The sequence below is a fragment of the Balaenoptera borealis genome, assembly GCF_965194805.1.
Source record: "Balaenoptera borealis genome assembly, chromosome: 11".
NCBI classification, from domain to species: domain Eukaryota; kingdom Metazoa; phylum Chordata; class Mammalia; order Artiodactyla; family Balaenopteridae; genus Balaenoptera; species Balaenoptera borealis.
Window position 1 is genome coordinate 39,950,066 of NC_138868.1, and position 12,696 is coordinate 39,962,761.

The 12,696-nt window shown below is 47.1% G+C and overlaps 1 protein-coding gene across 11 annotated transcripts in view; it reads left to right on the plus strand.

Moving 5' to 3' along the window:
• Positions 1-12,696, plus strand: part of PLEKHA7 (pleckstrin homology domain containing A7) — a 208,063-nt gene that overhangs the window by 36,987 nt on the left and 158,380 nt on the right. The gene's annotated exons all lie outside the window — the stretch shown is intronic.

Sequence of the window (12,696 nt, forward strand, 5' to 3'; positions counted from 1 at the left end):
CTAGAGCCCGGGAGCCACAACTACTGAAGCCCGCGCGCCTAGAGCCCGTGCTCTGCAACGAGAAGCCACCGCTCTGAGAAGCCCGTGCACCGCAACAATGAGTAGCCCCCGCTCTCAGCAACTAGAGAAAACCTGCGTGCAGCAGCGAAGACCCAGTGCAGCCAAAAATTAAATAAATGAATAAATAAATTTATTTTTAAAATAAATAAATAAATAAAATGGTGCTGTAAAATATCCACCAGTGATATGGAAAATGTTCCCTGTGCCCTAGTAGATAAAAGAAAATTATGAAATATGTTGGCATCTGGAGGTTCTCAATGAATGTTTAAATCCACAAACGTATAAAGCAGTACTATCACCCCCTTCATTTTCTTGGTAAGGAAATTGACTTGCCTAAAGGTCACACAGAATTTTGGATGTGGGTCTTTTATAAGAATCCAGTGTGTTTCTCACCATCCTCATATGTTTCTGTTATTAAAAAAATAATAATAGAGACTAAGACATTTTATAATCAAGGGCTAGTTGCTATGTTTAGAGCAAAAAAGACAAGTGAGGCAGAGACCTGTTTGACAACCATGTTACTTTGTTTCTATAGCTCTTTACAGTTAATAAAGCACTTGTAAATAACTTTTTTTCTGAGTTTCAAAGGAATAGTTATTTAGATATACAACAAGGATTTACTATATAGCACAGAGATCTATATTCAGTATCTTGTAATAACCTATAATGGAAAAGGATCAAAAAAAAAGAATACAGTTATATGCATATATATGTATAACTGAATCACTTTGCTGTACACAACTATACTTCAACAACAGCAAAATAATTTTTTTAATACATATTTATTATATAATTAGGAAAGTAGGGAAAACCCCAGAGAAGGAAAAAATATTTATAATCCCTCAGGGATAATGACTGTTAACACTTTTTCTTCCTGTCTTTTCTTTCTCTCTTTCTCTCTCTCTCTCTCCCCCTCTCCCTTCCTCCCGCCTTCCTTCCATTTATCTATCTATCTATCTATCTGCGCCTGAGTCTTAGTTGCAGCATGCACGTTCTTAGTTGCGGCATGTAGGATCTAGTTCCCTGACCAGGGATCAAACCCAGGCCCTCTGCATTGGGAATGCAGAGTCTTAACCACTGGACCACCAGGGAAGTCCCCTTCCTGTCTTTTCTCATTGCAGATATATTATAAATTTTATAAACTTGGGACCATGTTGTACATATGTGTTTTTGTTTGTCTTTTGCTGCGCCATGTAGCATGCGGGATCAAACCCATGCCCCCTGCAGTGGAAGCGTGGAGTGTTAACCATTGGACCTCCAGGGAAGTCCCTTGTACATATGGTTTTGATTCTTGCTTCTTTTACTAATCTGTTTTAGATCCTTCTCCCTGTCAGTAATTGTTCTTCTACAACATGATTTCCAGAGGATGTACAGTATCTAGTTTTTATGAGTGATTCTGAATTATTGGACACTAGGTTGTTAATTGATTTTTTTCATTATTATGAATAATGCTGTTATAAATACCCTTGTCTTTACTAGCATCTGGTTGTTTCCTCAGGATAAATTCTTAGAAGAGTCATTGATGGGTCCTAGGATATCTGCCTGTGATAATGCACCCTTCATTTACATTTTCTCCTTTGATCCTTAAAATAACACCCTGAAGCTGGTACCGGAGGGATTATTATCCCCATTGTACACATTGGAAGCTGAGGTTTATAAAAGTTGCAGTTTGCTCAAGATAAGAAACTACTTTGGAATGGTAAAGGGAACTGCTTTAATCCAGTGAGTCTGAGGGAATAGAGTAGGAGATGGGTTCAGATTCATCAGTTTTGTTGTATTATTCAGACTTCCTAGAAATTCCACTTTCTGTGACTTCCACTGATGTCTTGGGTCTGCCCTCTGCCCCATCATAGAACGTCTTCTTCCTTTCAGTATTTGAAGAGGCTCCCATGTGGCTCTAAGCTTTCCCTTTTCCAAATTAAATCGTCCTTGTTCTTTTAGGAAACATGGTTTTTTACTAACTTACTGTCTTTTATGCCACTCTGGGCATATTCCACTTTATCAGTAATCATCTTGAAGTGTGTGTATTAGTCAACTCTTCAGGTTGGAAGTGACAGAAACCCAACTCAAACCAGCTTAAACAGAAAAGGAAATATATTGGCTCCAGTAATTGGAAACTTCAAGGGTACATCTGACCTGGTCTTGGCACTGTTGGACCCCAGTGCTCGAAGGGCACTTTGACAGCATTGTTCTCTCTCCTTTCAATTCTTCTAACCCCCTTGTCAGAGAGATGTTCACTCTCTCAGGATCTATAGATCACTTCTTAGAGAAGATTCTCATTGTCCCTGCTGGGATCAGGGGCCCACCCCTAGGAGTGGCACATGCTGGCTGACAGTTGCAGCACGACAGGATGGGGAGGTACGGCTTTTCCTAAGGGAGGGATGCGTGTGAGCAATGCAAACCCATTGTATTGTGATACGTAGAATCGAACTGTGTGCCAGCTGGTGTCTGGCCGGCTCAGAAGAGTGTGGGTTCATCATCTCTCTTTTTCTCAACATTATACTTCCTATTAATGTAGTCTAAAATCAAAATGGGTTCCCTTTTACTATGTAACCATATTACATCAAGGGCTAGTGCTCAGTCTGTCTCTCCCTTCTTGTGCTACCTCTGCTGGGAGATTTTGGATTCATGTTAGGTCTTTAAGCTTATCCCTGTAGATTTCCTACGGCTGTATTGGGTCCAGAGGATCAGCCTGTTGAGATCCTTGAGCCCTAATTCTGTCGTGAGGCACACTGGTCTCCCTCCCAGCTCAGTGCTCTCTGCAATCAGGTGATAGACATTTGGTGAGGGGCGGGGGAGGGATGAGGGAATGAGATAGAGCCAGGTAATCACCTGCATCAAAAGAGCCAGAATCTTCTCTTGCCTTCCCTTGTCCCCACAAAACTCTAAAGTTCCCTTTTCCTGGCCCATGAGGTCAGCCTTCTGGGTTCATAGTGTGTCAGAGGTCACCAGGAAGGGCATCGTGCAGTCTGCTTTTCTACCGAGGCCCCAGATGGACTTAAGTTGAAGTAGGAAGGATCTAGGTTAGACTTTACTCACTTCATGTCATGGGTGGGTATTCTAGAGAACGTGATAGGTCCATTTCCAGAGGCTTTCGGGCATTAGCAGGTTCCTGAGAAGTCTGCAGTGCTGTAGCGTGGCTAGTAGGGGATTGGAAGTCCCTATGAGCCCTCTGGGGGTTTTGCTGGTCGAGCGTGCCAGCCCCTGCACGTGGGCAGTCTTGGTAGCTGGGGGCATGGCATGGGTGTGCCGGGTGGCTTTTGGCCTCCGTCGTTCTACTGAAGACTCCAAACTGTGTTGTTCAGCTGCAAAAACAGTTTTCTTCCTTCGCTAGCAAGAAACACAAAGCAGCCCTTCAGAGAGGGCGGGTGGGCGTGCAGCAGTTCTGGCAGAGTGTCACACTCATCTGATGCAGCACAGGGCGAACCGCCCCAGATGGCCCGGCAGAAGCAGAGTTGGGCAGCAGCATCCGGAGGAGCCCTGGGGAACAGAGCGTAGTGGGGGGAGCCTTGCCCTGGCAGGCCTTGAGACCACAGACAATGGCGGGAGGAGGCCTGATCTAGGCACTGGCTCGCCTGTGAGTTGGGCAGGAATGAGACAGGAGAGTGGCCTTTCGCATGTCGCCCTGTGGGTCTGATGGAGCCTCATGTATGCTGTGTGTGTCTTTGTGTCGAGATCTGAGTCTGGGAGCAGTTTCCCTAGTGGTTGCTGGGGAGAAGAGGGAGGCAGGTCTCTCTGCTGATGAGCATTAGGGGTGCCTGAGGCCTCCTCACCTTGGGGTGGGTTGGTCAAACCGCTCAATGCTTTGGCAGCCTGTCTTTTGACATCCAGATGACTTCCTATGGGTAGAGCCCAGTAGCTCTCTAGTTCCTCTGCCTGCACCAGATTCCCGTTGGACTTTTTATTTTGGCTTGGGCTGAATGGGATTCTCCCTGCTTGTCCTCTTGTCTCTGCCTCTCCCTGTCTCCCCACTCCCTTTCTCTCTCTCCTTCCTTGTCTGCATCACTTCTTTCCCCTTTTCCTGCATGCCCTGAGCCCCCATTCTACCCCAAGGGAGTTTGGGGCTTGGTTAGACAGGGAGCACTGTCCTAGTATTTAGATGAGCCCCTCTTCCTGGGCAGTTGGTCCAAAGAAGGATCTAGAGTCCAGTGTTGTGATTGGCTGCTGAGGGGTTGGGTGTTGAGGCAGCAGGCTGGCAAGTCTGTGTGTCTAACGTGGACGCCTAAATCATGCTGGTATCTGGAGGGCCCAAGACAAATGCTTGTCTGGGTCTCATTCTGGGCTCCTGGCCTGTCACACCAGAAGAACCTAGTGTGGAGAGCACCTATGCATTGGAGAAGGGGCGCTAGTGGAGTGAGGCAGAGCAGAAGTGATAGCTGGCGGCCGTTCTCTCCTGGCAGGAGGTGACTTGTGTTCATACTGTGGCTTGTAAAGGGTGGACCCAAGCATGGAGGGCCGCCTGGCATTAAGCAGAGCTGTTTCTCCCTTCCCTTTCCCCAGCTGGGAAGAGAGACATACATGAGTGTCTCTTTAGGGCTTGTCCTTGATCAGCACTGCCCAGACCTCAGATACCCAGCCAAGGGTCAATCTGAATTGTCCAGATTTTCCCTTATCTCTGCTATAAGGAGAACAGAAGCCAGTTTGGGGAAATCCTGTGGAAGGAAGCAGGGGTGCCAGTTGAGATTTGCCCTAATGAGATTTGCACTCTAGGCTATTCTTGGGGGTTGCTGGTGAAATTATATTTTAATGGGAATGTTCTTTTCTAAACTTTAACTAGCAAAGCCATAGCAGTGTTTGCAGTTAATAATGTACCTGGTGAGTTGTTGAGCTGAAGTTTAACAGCCAATTTAAAAAACAAGGTAGGGAATTTAAAAAATAGGACATTGAGAACATGTGTGTCCTGGAATGATTTCAGTGTTTCTGTTGGAATAAGTGGTTTTGTGCTAACTGGAAGGGTTTCCATGCCCCTGTTATCGTTAGTGGCCCTTCTAGGAGGCCCTGATGCCAGGCTCCCTGGCCCTGAAAAGTAATCTACTGTGCTGCGCATTAGTAGATGAACCAGGAGGCCATTTCACCACTTTGTAAAGCCGCAGAGCTGGGGCAGCTCTTCCCCTGGTGGGATAGCCCAGTGAAGGTGGCTGTAGCAGGAAAGGGAGACGCAAATCATGATGCAGGCAGATGCTTCAGGCACACACGGGTGGATAAAACCCTCATGGCTGAACAGGGATGGGGCTGATGCAAGGAATAAAGCAGGGAGTCCGGTATCTGAGATGACAAAGTCCTTCTGCAGAGTTTGCTTTGGAAAAGAGAAGAGGTTTTAAAAAAATCTCTGAATGGAAAATTTAGGGAAACTGAAACGGAAGCTCCTCTTGGATTCCGAGTGGTGTGTGTTACTGCAGGAGATTGGTACCTTTTGTTAGAGGCCCTGGATCTCAGGCCCTCCCTAGTTCAGGCTTCTGATTTCACGTTCACACCCTGGCTAGTTACTCCAAGCATCCCTGTGCCCTGCTCACTCTCTCTGGTACCCTGGTGGGCTTGTGGTTCACAGTGTGGCACACAGAAATGAGCTCAGAGAGTGGACTCTGCCCGCCTTGTACCTATATCCCTCAAGGTGCCCAACACCAGTGGTTACTCAGTGGATGTTCGTGGAATGCATGGGGTGGTTACTTACAGCTGTGTTCAGTGTACACACACACACACACACACACACACACACACACACACACACACACACACCCACCCCTTTGGTCCCTGTGTGTCCTCACTTTCCCTAATATATGCACACTCATAAATTATATTCATAAACTGCTGTGATAATGTACCTATAAGACATACACATGCACACTTAAAAGGATGATATAAAAATAAACATGAATAGATGTTCTAATATTTTCTTCCTGAACTGAAGTGGGTCATTTGAGCACCTCAGGGTTGAGTGTGCCCCACTATAGAGACCCCTGAATAGATGTTCTAATATTTTCTTCCTGAACTGAAGTGGGTCATTTGAGCACCTCAGGGTTGAGTGTGCCCCACTATAGAGACCCCTGCGTCCCGCCAGTTATCTGATAAGTGCTCTGCTACTGTAGTCCAGTGCCCTGTGAGAGAGGGCATATCTAGCTCTGCTACTGTAGTCCAGTGCCCTGTGAGAGAGGGCATATCTACCTAGACCTTCCATTTTTAGGTGCTCTGATTTTCAGAAGCAAAGCAGGCAGGCACAGCCCTTCCAGCCCTCATGGTTTTTGCTTAAATTCTTACCAAATTTCCTGGAGCTAAGGGGGAAACTCTCCTAGATGCTGCTCTGGCTGCAGTCCTTTGCTGTTATTCCTGAGCCCCTCATTCAGTCCCCAGTAGCTTTCAGACTTCCTAGGGTACAAGGGAAGGGCTGTTTTCGGGGGGCTTGGGTATAGCCCAAGGGTTGGTGAGGATGTGGAGAAACTGGAACTCTTGTGCATTGCTGCTGGGAACGTAAACTGGTGCAGCCACTGTGGCAAACAGTTTGGCAGTTCCTCAAAAATCTAAATAGAATTACCATATGATTCAGCAATTCTACTTCGAGGTATATACCCAAAGGAATTGAAAGCAGGAACAGATGCTTGTACGCCAATGTTAATTGAAGCATTATTTACAGTAACCAAAAGGTAGAAATAACCCGGGTGTCTATCTAAACAGATGAATGGATTAATAAAATGTGATATATATACAATGGAATATAATTCAGCCATAAGAAGAAATGAAATTCTGATATATTCATTCATCATGGATGAAACTCGAAGACATCATGCTGCTAGACACAAATGGGCAAATATTGTATGATTCCATACACGGGGTACCTAGGATAGACACATACAAATACAGAGAAGCAGAAGGATGAGAGGTTTTCAGGGGCTGGGGGCAGGGAGGAATGGGGAGTTATTGCTAATGAACGATTATAATGTTTCTGTTTGGGGTAATAAATATGTTTTAGAAATAAATAATGGTGACGGTTATGCAACACTGTACCTATAATAAAATAAGAAAAAAAAACTTTAAAAAAAAAGAATAAGCAAGGAGAGGAGGCTGGGGGCTGGGGTGGAGAGACAGGCAGTTAATTCCTCGTCTGAATGTGTTACCACTGCCGATCAGATGCCAGGCTGTCCCTTTCCCTGTAGGCACCTGTGCCTGGCGTTAGGGCTGCTAGAATGGGATACCTGTGGCCGCGCCCTGGCTGTACAGGTAGCTCTCCAGGGCCCCCAGGGGAATGGTCATCAAGATTTAGGCCATGAAGTAGGGCCATTTGTCCCCCTTCTTTGCCCTCTCCCTAGTCAGCTGATGACAGCTCTGGTACTGCAGCCCAGCACCCTGTGATCAAGGACACACCTTTCTGGGTGTTCCATTGTGAGAGCTCTCAGATTTTCAGAAGCAGGTAATGGTTTTTCTCTGAGGGCTGGAATCATGAAGTAGGGCAGACAGGTTTCTTTGCAGTTAAATTTAGGGCTTAGATTCCAGGGGTGGCAGAGAGAAGCTGTAGTTAACAACTATCGCACCACCAAAAAAGAAAAAAAATGTCCTGAATTAAGCAAGGTACGTGGAACCTGAAAATACTTCAACCAAATTGGAATAAGTACTTCTAAAAATAAAAGGTGCTGAAATCTGGAAAATACCAAATATGGCTTCTTGTTCAGGTGCTTGCTTCTCTGCTTTTCTGTTTTTGTCACCCTGTCCCAGTACTGCAGCTGTACAGGGACAACGTCACCCTCGTCCCGGAGGAATGGACTGTGTACAAGGCCTTGTCTTTCATGATGAGTTGTCCCTGGGGTGGGGAGGCAGCTGGCAAATGTCCCCCGGGTCACAGTGGCTGCCCCTGCTCATTACCCCCTCTCTCAGAACGCCTCTTTAGCTCTTGGATCTCCTGGCAAGGGCTGCCTTTAACTCAGAAACACCCTTGGTGCCACCTAGTTCCCAAGGCTCCAGCAGCCAAGTGCCGCATCTTGGGCACTTGATTTTGTTGTTGTTGTTGGTCCTGGGCACTGGGCAGACCAGGTGCATGAAAGATTCTTAGAAACACAGGTTCAAGGGAGGATGCACAAGGGCAACATCAAGGTGCCTGTTCCCACAGATAGAACTTGAGTTTGCAGGACTTATAGTTGTTTCAGGAAGTGAGTGTTACATGGAGACAATAATAACAATAATAATAGTGAAAGATACTGGGTACTTACTGCATTTTGGGCCTGTCTCCAGGGGTCTTTATACAGACAACCTCATGAGGTGGATATTGTGATCGTGCCCATTTAGAGTGAGAAAACTTAGGCTAAGTATCCTGCTCAGGGCTACACAGGCAGCAAGAGGTAAAGATGGATTTGAACCCATGCAGTCTGTCTCCAGGGCCTGTGCACCTCGCTACGTGTGAGTCAGTCATTTCTGTCAAAGCCACAGGGCTGCCTCCTCACCTGGGGCACAGTATCAGGACTCAGGGCTTTGCTCCTCCTCCCACAGCCTCCTTTTTTGGGAAAAAGGACGGAATAAAAATTGCTCCGCTCTTCCCCTATTTGCTCCCCTGCTGGATGGGGGGTGATGTCAGCCTGACAGTGGCATGCAGGCTCCTGCTTTCTGCATTTTGCATTTGGTCAGGCCTACCATGGACATATTTATCAGACACCTACTATGTGCCAGGCCCTATGTTAGGTGCTTCACTCATAGTATCTCTCAACAGCCGGTGAGTTAGGTATTACTGCTCCCAATTTACAGGTGAGAAAGCTGAGGCTCAGAGAGGTGAACCACTTGCCCAAGTTAAATAGCTAATTAATGGCAGAACCTCAGTTTGATCTCAGGACCACCTGATTAAAAAAATCTCTGGCCTTTCCACCCTCTTCCAGGAGGGTGCAGTAGGGCTGCCATGACCTTCCATGCTCCTGGCTCTGCCAAAAGCCTATGTCCGGCTTTGATGATGCCAGGGTAGGTCTGAGGGCCAAGGTTGAAACAACACATGCCCTTTCTGGGAGAGATGCTGTGGGTAGAGGTGGGTGAGGAGGGTCCTCATGCTTCCCCCAGGTGTCCTGCAGATCCTGCCCTGGGGAGAGTAACAGCTAGGATGCCCCCTTTGGGCATGGCCAGGGGTGGGTGCAGGGCTAAGGGCCTCTTTTCTGGGCCACTTCTCAGGTTGCCTGTAGCCGTAACTGTAAACTCTCTGGAAGGAGCTCTTGGCTGCCGGTTGGAAGCCGCGGCAGGGTCAGTGCTTTTGAGGGGCCAGGACAGGTGTGAGAAGCAGGTGCTCCTCTGCCTCTGAGACTTGTCCTCCCATGAGCTGCGGAGCCTGGAATCAGGATTACCTGAAGGAGCTGACGGCCTTTCTGCAGCCCTTTCTGGCTGAGCTGCTGAGATTCTGTCATCTCTTTAGGAGCCTCGGGCATCCTGGTGAGTGTCAGAGAAACCAGCCTGGGGCGGGGGTAGTTTGGGGACCGTGCTGAGGAAACTTTGCTCGATGACCTGATTTTTCTAAAACTTGAGGGCTTTGTGTTTGGGGTTTGGAAAAAGCTGTAACCTGGAAGTGAGGAGGAATATGTTTCAGAAAATCAGGCTGTTCAGCCTGAGACCCCGCCAGAGGCAACAACCGGCAGTGGGTCCTGCAGGAGTGCAGAGGGGAGCTGCGGGCTGGGTCTGTTCCTGGGGAGGACAGACTGCAGAGCTGGGCGGCGGGGACTGAGTGATGAAAGGAAGCCAAAGTTTGAGGACAAGTTTGGGTTCAAGGAGTTGGCAGGTAACTGGAGTGAGAGCTTCTTCCCTGTCCTGGGCCAGCCCTCTGTGTGCCTCAGTGTCCCCATTTGTACATTGGGGGTGAAATCCCCTGGAGCATCGGGAAGCCTCAGCCTCGGGGGTGTAGCTGTTACACAGTCGTTGTTGTCGTTATTTATTATTTAAGCACCTCTCCTGTGGCTGACCAGGGGCCTGTGAGTGGAGTATCACCTTGGGCTGTGGGAACCCTTTCTCCGCTGGACCCTGCAATCACCTGTTTGTAGTTAGCGCCTACTGCTTACCGGGACTGCACCAGATGCTTCACATGGGTTAGTGATGGAAGCCAGGGAGCCTTCCTGGAATCCCCAGGGAAGCTCTTCCCCCCTCTTGTGGACTCCTGCGGCGCTGGTTTCTGCAGTGTGTGTGTGTGCATGTTCCCCTCTCCCTGCCTTCTTCTGTTCTTCTTCCCCCTCACCAGGGACTGGCCTGAACCTCACTCTCCTGGCACCCAGGTCTCAGGAAACATTTGAGTAAACGGGCGGGGTGTGGGGCGTTGTGTGTGGAATCTAGATCTTCAGTGGCTTCTCATCTCATTACTGTTTCCTGGCTCGGCTCAGGCCCTGGGTGCCCATGCCTTCTGCTCTGGGTGCCACTTGGTGGCTGTGCCGGCTTCTCCAGGACTGGTGGGACTTAAGGCTGTGATGGCTGCGGGAGTGGGGCTGGGGGGCTGCCAGTGGCTGCGTACGGGACAAAAGGAAACAGGAGCCAGCGTCCAGGAGTGAAGGAAACTGAAAGGACTTGTGGCCCAAGGTGGACAGAGAAGCCGGTTCACAGCAAGGGTTATGGTTGGTGGAGCCATGTGGCGGGGGATGGATGTGAGGGGTGAGGGTGTGTACATGAGCTTGATCTGGGCTGGAGAGTAGAGGCCTGGGGCATGGGGTGCACAGGAACCCGGAAGCCAGGCCGGCACTCATCTTCTTGTCATCAGTGGGTGCCTTGGGGGCAGTAGGTTTCAGCTCTAAAAATCCACCAGTGTCACCTGGGCTCCTCCCCCTGGGCTTGGCCTGGGGTGAGCCACGTATGGAGGTGCAGGCCTGTGTGGCTTGGCAGGGCCCCTCCACCCAGGAGCCATGTTTTATGGGAAAGCTGGAGCCAGGAACTGCACACTGATAAAAAAGTGTTTTCATTCTCGGGGGCGTTAATTAACACAGATTAGATTTCAACTGAGTGGGCCTTTTGTTGCAGGAGCCTTTCTAATCACCGTGGTTTCAATACTGCTACGGTTTCACTGAGCCAATTCAGGTTCATTACTTTGGTCTGTTACCACCCCAGGTATTCAGCCCTGATGTTATTACTTATGGCCCCACTGGGTCCAGTTTTTCAAACTCGATTTAACTACTGGCCTGGCATCTCTCTCAGTTATCACCCTCGTAGGGTGCTGAGCCTGGAAAAAGATAACCCAAGAATGTAGGCACGTTTTCTTGGCTCTCTGAATTTTATTAAACATTTACAAACGTGTTTTCTTCAGTTTCCTGAGGTAATCTGGCACAAACAAGATGGGCTTCAAAAGTTCTTTCCAATTGTCATATTTATGAATAATTCCATCAGTTCTTACAGTTCTGTCTCCATACAGACTGGAAAGGAATCAGACAATGGTGGAAGGGAAGCCAGGCTGAAAGTTGGAAAGAAAGGCTGCCATGGCTGGTGGCAGGTCACCAAGTGTAAAGACAGGGAGCTTCCTGGCTCAGGCAGCGATTTGGGCCCCAGGCCCATCCCCCCATCCCCCAGCCGTGAGGCTTCCATTCTTGCAGTAGACACTGCTTGTGCTTCTGGGTGAGAGACTTCATGATTCTTTTTCTTCTCAATATTTTTTCTCTGGTTATATCTGCTGTGTAATTAAGGAATTAGCAAATAAGAAAATATGTTACCCAGTATCCTGCCACCCCAAGATAATGGCACTTAAGATCTTAGCATAGTTCCTTCTAGATTTTGGGGGGCATTTAAAAATATTATTGCGGTCTTACACTCTTCATACATAAGTCTATATATCTTGCACTTGCAGGATAGTTATTTCTTTTTATTATTATAGAAACAATTCATATTTGATTGTAGAAAATTTGGAAAATACAGAGGAAAAGCACAGAGAGGAAAAATAAAAATTGCACTGATTATTTTTCCATCCAGAGAGAACCACTCTTTGTGACTGTCTATATGTGTACACTGCCAGTCTTTCTTTTCTCAAGCGTATACACACATTATCTCTCACCACAAATTGGGGTCACGCATATACAGACATCCTTTCTTTTCCCTTTTTACTTAAAAATATCCCATGAATGTGTGTCATGACATGAAGTTTTGCTTTGAGACATGATTTTTAAAAAATAATTTGTTTATGTGAAATTTATGTAATATAAAATTAACCATTTTAAAGGGAGCAACTCAGTAGTATTTAGTACATTCACAGTGTTGTGCAACCAGCACCTCTATCTAGTTTCAAAACATTTCCATCCTCTAAAGTAAATCTCCTTACCATTAAGCAATTTCTCCCCATTTCCCGCAGCCTCTGGCAACCAGCCAATCTGCATTCTGTCTCTATAGATTTATCTGTTCAGGATATTTCATGTAAATGGAATCATACATGAGACTTGATTTTTATTGGCTCATAGTATGCTTGTATGGATCTATCTGAACAGGCCCTTGGTCTTCAGCGTAAGGTGTCATCATCAAGGAGCTGGGATTCTGTCATATGGATATACCATAATTTATCTAATCCCTTATCTTTGGGCACTGAGGTTGTTTCCATTTTTTTAATGCCTACAAGTAATAATGTGTTGAACATCTTTGTGCCTAAACCTTTTTAAAAATTTCAGATTAGCAAGGACACACATTCTTGAATATCCCGTGTTAATTTAGTTTGAAAATGGTTAT